Source organism: Ochotona princeps, chromosome X (assembly GCF_030435755.1).
Source record: "Ochotona princeps isolate mOchPri1 chromosome X, mOchPri1.hap1, whole genome shotgun sequence".
NCBI lineage: Eukaryota > Metazoa > Chordata > Mammalia > Lagomorpha > Ochotonidae > Ochotona > Ochotona princeps.
Window position 1 is genome coordinate 15316399 of NC_080865.1, and position 7557 is coordinate 15323955.

At 48.6% G+C, this 7557-nt stretch overlaps 1 pseudogene; it reads left to right on the forward strand.

Annotated features, from left to right (window-relative positions):
- The first annotated feature begins 415 nt into the window (after positions 1 to 415).
- Positions 416 to 792, forward strand: LOC101535614 (ubiquitin-ribosomal protein eL40 fusion protein-like; annotated as a pseudogene).
- Positions 793 to 7557: the final 6765 nt, after the last annotated feature.

Here is a 7557-nt window from a genome sequence, read left to right on the forward strand (position 1 = left end):
GATATATATAGAGAGAGAGTAAGAGAGAGAAAAACATCTTACGCCCACTGGTTCACTCCCCAAATGGCCATGATGGTCGAAGCTGAGCTGATCCAAAAGCCAGGAACTTCTTTCGGATCTCCCATGTGGATACAGAGTCCCAAGGCTTTGGGCTGTTCACTGTTTCCCAAGCTACAAGCAGGGAGCTGGATGGGAAGTGGAGGAGCCGGGACACAAACCAGTGCCCACACGGGATCCCAGTGTTTACAAAGGGAAAGATTAGGCACTTGAGCCATTGCACCAGGCTCTATTTGTAGTTTTTCATCATGCAGCTTTCCACTGACTTTTTGAAGACCATTGATACAAAGCAGACGCTTACTGAATGATCAAAGCGTCATGTATGCCACCTGTGCGACCGAGCGGTCCTTCAGATGCCACAATGCAGATCTTCATGAAGACCCTGACAGGCAACACCATTATGCTTGAGGTGGAGCCCAGCGACACCTTCAAAACCATTTTTCAAGGCGAAGATCCAGGACGAAGAGGGCATCCCCCCGGACCAGCAGCGTCTGATCCTTGCCGACAAGCAGTTGGAGGATGACCGCACTTAACATCCAGAGAGAGTCCACGCTGCACCTGGTGCTCCGCCTGCGGGGTGGCATCATCGAGCCGTCCCTGTGCCAGCTGCTCCAGAAGTACAACTGTGACAAGATGATCTGCCGCAAGTGCTACCCCCGCCTGCACCCGCGCACCATCAACCGCCGCAAGAAATGCGGCCACACCACCAACCTGTGCCCCAAGGAGGCCAAATAAGGCACTACCTCCTGGGGGGCTCCCGCACCCCTCAGCCTCAATGAAGTTTCCTTTGGTTGACCTGAGCAACAAAAAAAAAAAAAAAAAGAAAAAAGAAAAAGAAAAAGTCACGTGTTTACACAAAGAATACTATTTGGCAATAGAAAGAAGGATGAGGTTCTGGCACTGTGGCCTAGCGGCTAAAGTCCTCACCTTGAAGGTGCCAGAATCCCATATGGGCACTGGTTCTAATCCCGGCAGCCCCGCTTCCCATCCAGCTCCCTGCTTGTGGCCTGGGAAAGCAGTCGAGGACGGCCCAAAGCTTTGGGATCCTGCACCAGCATGGGAGACCTGGAGGAAGAGGCTCTGGGTTCCTGGCTTCAGGATTGGCACAGCACCGACCGTGGCGGTCACTTGGGGAGTGAATCGTGGGACGGAAGATCTTCCTCTCTATCTCTCCTCCTCTCTGTATATCTGACCTTGCAATAAAAAATAAGTAAATCTTTAAAAAAAAAAAAAAAGGAAAGAAAGATAAAACACTGACTCACTGTGCCACAGGGCTGGGCAGGGGGTGATGGAAGCGGGAAACTTGAAATCACTGCTACGGACAGAAAGGCAGCCCAAAAGACCACAGGTTGTGTTTCTGTCTTTAAAACAAACAGACATAAAAAATTATTTGTTTATTTGAAAATCAGAGTTACAGAGAAAGGGAGAGACAGAGAAATCTTCTATCTGCCGCTGGTAATAATGACCAAGGCTTGCTTGGTCAGGTGGAAGCAAAGGAGCTAGGAGCCTCTTCTGGGTCTCCCACACACATAGGGGATGCGTATAATCAGCTTCCCCTGCTTTCCAAGACACATCAGCAGGGAGCTGGATCAGAAGTGGAAAACCCGGGACTCAGATCTGCCCCCATTTGGAATGGAAGGTCAGCAATTAAGGCGGTAGCCTTACCCATCAAGCCACAGCACTAGCCTCATGTGATTCTTTTTATATGAATGATCCAAAACAGGCAAACCTATCCAAGCAGACAGTGGCTCGGTGGTTGCCTGGGACTGGGGAGGGAGGAAAGGGAACAGGGGTTCCAAGGTTTCTAGGGAAATGATGAATGTGTTCTCGAATTGATTGTGGAGACGGTTGCACGAAGCTATGAGTAGACTGAAACCGTTTAAATGCACGGTCTAAATGAGCGGATTTTATGATATGTGAATTATGTCCCAATAAAGATTTTTAAAGGGAACTGCATTTCTCAAAGCAGGAACATTTAGCTTGCTTGTGAGTCTGCAGGTTGAACAGGCCTCCCTGGGGACAGCCCACCTATGCTCCACTGAGCTGACTTGAGGGCTGCAGCTGGAATCTTCTGGGTGTTCCTCTCCCTGCCTGGCTGGTGGCTGACGCTGGCTGCAGGTTGAGATCAGCGGGGATCCCTTCACTGGGCATGTGCAGTAGAGTGCTCTTTCCCTGCATAGCAAGATGTGATGGCTTGGTTCCAAGTGCGAGCATCCCTTGAGCAAGGAGTGGGAAGCGGCACCAACCCAGAAGACCCAGTTCTGGTCCTGACCTCCCTTTCAAAGTCTCACATTGTCACTTTTACTGCCCTTGGCTTTTGGAAGCTGGGAACTGAGGTCAGCCCACATTCGCCAAGTGATGAATGAGTGGGTACCTCTTGTGGGAAGAGTGTCTGAGCACTGGTAGACAAGTTTGCAAAAACACGCTATACCCTTCTTTCCCGACATTTGCCACTCCCGGCAGGAGCAGGCCAGTGTGTGCTGTGCATGAGTGTGAGCAAGGGGCATGGCTCCTACACACACCATCTGCATTTGTGTCTGTCAGTCTCTCTCTTGGGTGTTTCCAGAGGGCTGCAGGGATGGTGCTGAACCACCCAGCATAAGCCTTTGTCTAAAGGGGCTGATGGAGCTGGGTGGGTCGGAGAACCTGGTTTTGGATCCTAGCTTTTGTTCCCTAGCCCAGCTTCCAGCTAATATAGATAGCAGGTGGCTGCTCAGCGAGTTGAGTCCCCGCATCTACTTGAGGGATTCAGATGGATGCTCTGCTGTTGTGTCCATTTAGGGAATAAGCCAACACATAGAAGATTCTCTCTCTCTCTTTCCCCATGCTTTTGCCTCTCAGATAAATAAAACACAACAAGTCAAAAAAATTTTTAGTACCAGGGCCAGAGCGTGTTCTAGACAGCCTGTTGCTGCAATGGCACACCTGATCGCCAGGTCTTCGGTTTTGCCAGAACAGTAAGTAGGAGCCAGCAAACTGGATTTGGAAGTAAACTTGCATAATTGCCCTTGACACTGATCAGATGATAGGTGGGATCAAACAAAAGCAGGGGCAAACAAGGCAAAGGTGGGAAGCCACGGAGTTGTTCACACGTATGATGATAAGGAACGGAAGAAGCTTCCTGTTCTCCGAGGGCCTGTTCACACCCTCTGTGTTTGGACAGAGAAACCTCTGTCCAAAAGTGCCCCCTAGATTTGGTGTGCATTGGGTTTTCTTTATTTCTGATAAATTAAGTAAATTCAGTACAGAAAATGAGTTTAATAGTTTTTAAAAATTTTTATTGAAAAGTCACATTTGCAAAGAGAAGGAGAGACAGAGAAAGATTTGTTCGCTGGCACTCCCCAAGTGGACACAATGGCCAGAGCTGAGCCGATCCGAAGTCAGGAACCAGGAGCTTCTTCCGGGTCTCCCATGCAGATGCAGGGTTCCCAGACTTTGAGGCATCCCCTACTGCTTTCCCAGGCTACAAGCAGGAAGCTGAAACTTGTTGTTGTTGTTAAGACTTACTTTTTAAACTGGAAGATGGAGAAATTCACACGTCACACACACATAAACACTCATGGAGAGACAAATACTCTTCCAGCTACTGTTTGTTCACTCCCCAAATGCCCTAGGCTAGAGTGAAACCAAGAGCCAGGAACTCCAACCAGCTCTCCCCGACGGGGAGCAGGAAGCCAAGTACCAAGGTCACCAGCCATTGCTGGCCAGATGCATTCGCAGGAGGCTAGATGGGAAATGGAGCCTCTGGTTCAGAATTGGCACTCCGGTGACAGGGAATTGCTGGTGTCTCAGCCCTTTGGGCCACAATGGCCGCACCCTGAGCATTTTTCATTGTATGAATAAACCATCCATCAAACAGGGTTTCTGCTGATATACCTTCAGTCTTCTCTTTCTATGCATGTGTCTGGGATTTTGTTGTTTTTTTCATCTCGCCTGGGTATTTCCTAATTAGCTTTTTAAACTTATTATACCATGAGTATTTTTCTACATCCATAAAGATGCTTCTCTGTCTTTAATTTCTAGACTTAACATGACATTTTACTGCACAAGGGTTTATTTCAACAACACCCCGCTTTACCAGTCAAGAATAGCTTTGGATTTGAGAGCCAAAAACCAAAACATGAACAGCAACCATCAACACAGTAACAGCAACAAAACATGAATTAAATAAGTGGCCTAAATAATTTACAAGTTGAGGCCTCATTCATTCTGGGGAAGTCTGGAGGGAAGCAGGGCAGTGCTCATGTGGCAAGCGTACCACTTCAGGGAAGCAGACAAATACACCAGTTCAGGGAAGAGGATAAAAATACCACTTCAGGGAAGTGGGTAAGTATACCATTTCAGGGAACTGGGTAAGTACATCATTTCAGGGAAACAGATAAGTATATCAATTCAGGGAAGCGGACTCCATTGATCTCTGTCTTTCTCAATGCACATGAGTTTTTGTCTCAAGATCCAACAGAGGTACTGAAAGTCTGGCCATCCTACCCACATCCCAGACCACAGGGAGAAAGAAAAGGCCAAAAAGCAATAGCTGTTTCCTTTAATACTTCCTAACAGGTTCTCTCCATCAGCTCCATGCATGGTCCATTGAGCATAACTGAACAATATGTCTTGGCTAGCTGCAAAGGAGCCTGGGAAATACAGTCTTTATGTTCTATCTCCTGTGCTTACAGAAATCCTCATGACCCAACAGTAATCTCATCATTTACCATGGAAAAGAATAAAGAATCAGCACCATTTACACTGGCTGATTCCATATTTCAGGTGGGGAAACAGGGCTGGAGAAGTGCCTGCAATTTTTTTTTAAACTTTGCATATTTTTATTGCAAAGTCAGATATATAGAGAGGAGGAGAAACAGAGAGGAAGATCTTCCGTCCGATGATTCACTCCCCAAGTGACTGCAATGGCCGGTGCTGAGCCACTCCAAAGCCAGGAGCCAGGAACTTTCTCCAGGTCTCCCACGCGGGTACAGGGTCCCAAGGCTTTGGGCTGCCATTGACTGCTTTCCCAGGCCACAAACAGGGAGCTGGATTAGAAGCAGAGCAACTGGGATTAGAACCAGCACCCATAGGAGATCCTGTTGTTTCTACACTTGATCTTAGCCTAAAGAAGCAATGATCCTGTTGTTTCTAAGGAGAGGACTAGCTAACTGAGCTGCGGCACTGGGCCCCAGGCCGTAAGCAGGGAACTGGAAAGGAAGTGGAGCAGCCGGGATACAAACTGGTGCCCATATGGGATCCTAGGTCTTGTACGGGGAGGATTAACCAATTGGACAACTGTATCAGACCCCAAAATTAAATAAATCTCTCTCTTTTTTTAAATTTGAAATTAGATATACAGACAGGAGCAGAGACAGAGAGGAAGATCTTCCATACACTGGTTCACTCCCCAAGTGACCACAATAGCCAGAGCTGAGCCTATTTGAAGACAGGAGCCAGGAGTCTCCTGCAGGTCTCCCATGCGGGTGCAGGGTCCCAAGGTTTTGGGCTGTCCTCAACTGCTTTCCCAGGCCACAAGCAGGGAGCTGGATGGGAAGTGGAGCTGCTGGGATTAGAACAGGCACCCACATGCGACCCTGGCTTGTGCAAGGTGAGAACTTTACCCTTAGGCTACTGCGCTAGGCCCAAAATAAATATTTTTTTTTAAAAAGTAACTGTGATGGATTGAAATGTGTTACCTATGCTCACTTGTATTATGAGTTATGATGAGAGAGTGAACACACCACTTGGCATGTTTCAGGGTCCCTAGGAACACTAATGGGAAAGTCAAGTAGGACGAGCCATTCAAGGAGGAGGCACTTCATCGTGCAGACACCAAAAAGAAACACAGAACAGTACCACTGGGCACTTCTCTAAGGAACAATGCGTCTCATGGTAGCTGTCGAAACCACCAACATCACAAAAACAGGCTTATTATTGTTATTATTATTTGAAGGTGCATTTATCCAAAGTACAGAGTAACAAAAAGGGAGGGGGGAAGAAGAGAGAGAGAGAGATCTTCTGTCCACTGGTTCATTTTCCAAATGGGTGCCAAGCCAAGAGGTCAGAACTCCATCCAGGTCTTTCATGCAAGTGCAGGGGCCCGGACACTTGGGCCATTTTGCATTGCCTTCTCCTAGGCCAAAGGTGAGAAGCTGGACTGGAAGAGGAGCATCCAGGACTCAAACCAGTGCTCATATGGGAAGCTGACACTGCAGGTTGTGGCTTACTCTACTACACCACAAGGCCAGTCCCAGGGAGACAACTTCTTGATTGTATAGCTTGACCAAAAAGAGAAAACTGGAATCCAAGTCTGGGGGAGCTCCTTACTCTGTATCCCAGTTTTAAAAGAAATACAGTGGTCAGAGAAACATTAGTCACCTCCACGGGGAATGCAAACAGCAAAACTCAGATTCTGTAAGTCTCGATAAGTGATGTGGTGTCTTGCACACACCACCTCCTGGTCATAAATTTGCCTTTTCAGGTTGGTGTTAGGATGTCAGTCTCTGAACCCTGTGTCCTGTGCTGACGTATGTGGCCCTTCCCATCGTGTCTTCGGTCCGTCAGCATCACTGTCTGGAGCCAGCAGGCCGACTAGAAAAGTGACATCCCTGTAACCCAGAACCGAGGTGATGGCTATGTGGTTCAGCAGGAGTTCCCCACCTTCTGGACTCAAAAATGGCCTTCCCTTAGGTCCTGTAGGCGCCCACAGATCTGATCTTTTCACATTGCTCTTCTAGAAATCTCTGCCTTCCCTCAGATTCTTTCCTTTCCCTGACGACCTCTCACTTTTAGCAGTGCCCTGTGCAAACCCTCCCCTCGTCCAGCAACATCTCTACCCACCAGCCCTGCCCTCTTGACTTTGCTTCTAGATTTTTTTCACTGGGCCTAGTTTTACTGGCTGGGCCTGGGTTCTCGATTCACTGGTGCAGCCCCAAACCGAAGTAGCACATGAAGGCCTTAAGTACCATCATCTTGCAAGGGAAAGGTGTGCCTAGGGGCAGGCTGGTGGGGTGGCAAAGATGGAGGTCTGCTTAGGTGTGGTCCTATCTTGACAAGGAGTTGGGTGGCTGGGGACGGTGGGGTGGTAACAAGTGTTTCATTCTAACCTTGACTCTCTGGAACCTTGGAGTGGTCCCGTGTCCACACATTTAGCCACATCTCCTCCGACCTGCAGCACCGGCCTCCTCCTGCCTGTGACCTGGGTGATACTTGGCAACTCCAATCAGAGACATCCTCTGCTTTTTCAGCTGAAGTTCATAGTCAGACATAGCGCCTTCCCCTCCCTGACTGTCAAAGTACCCCAACTCCATTTGCCAACCCCCCGAACCACACATGCCACACAGCCCTGTCTCTGAGGACTACTGATCAGCCACCGCATCAGATGGTGGCTGGCCCAAACCTTACTTCTCAGTGGCCTCAAGTGCTCATTCGCACAGCCCTGCCTCCTGCCAGCTATTTTGTCTGATTCTCCCTGGCCCTGAGCCTTCTGCATGCTCCTCTCTCCTCTTGGAGCTG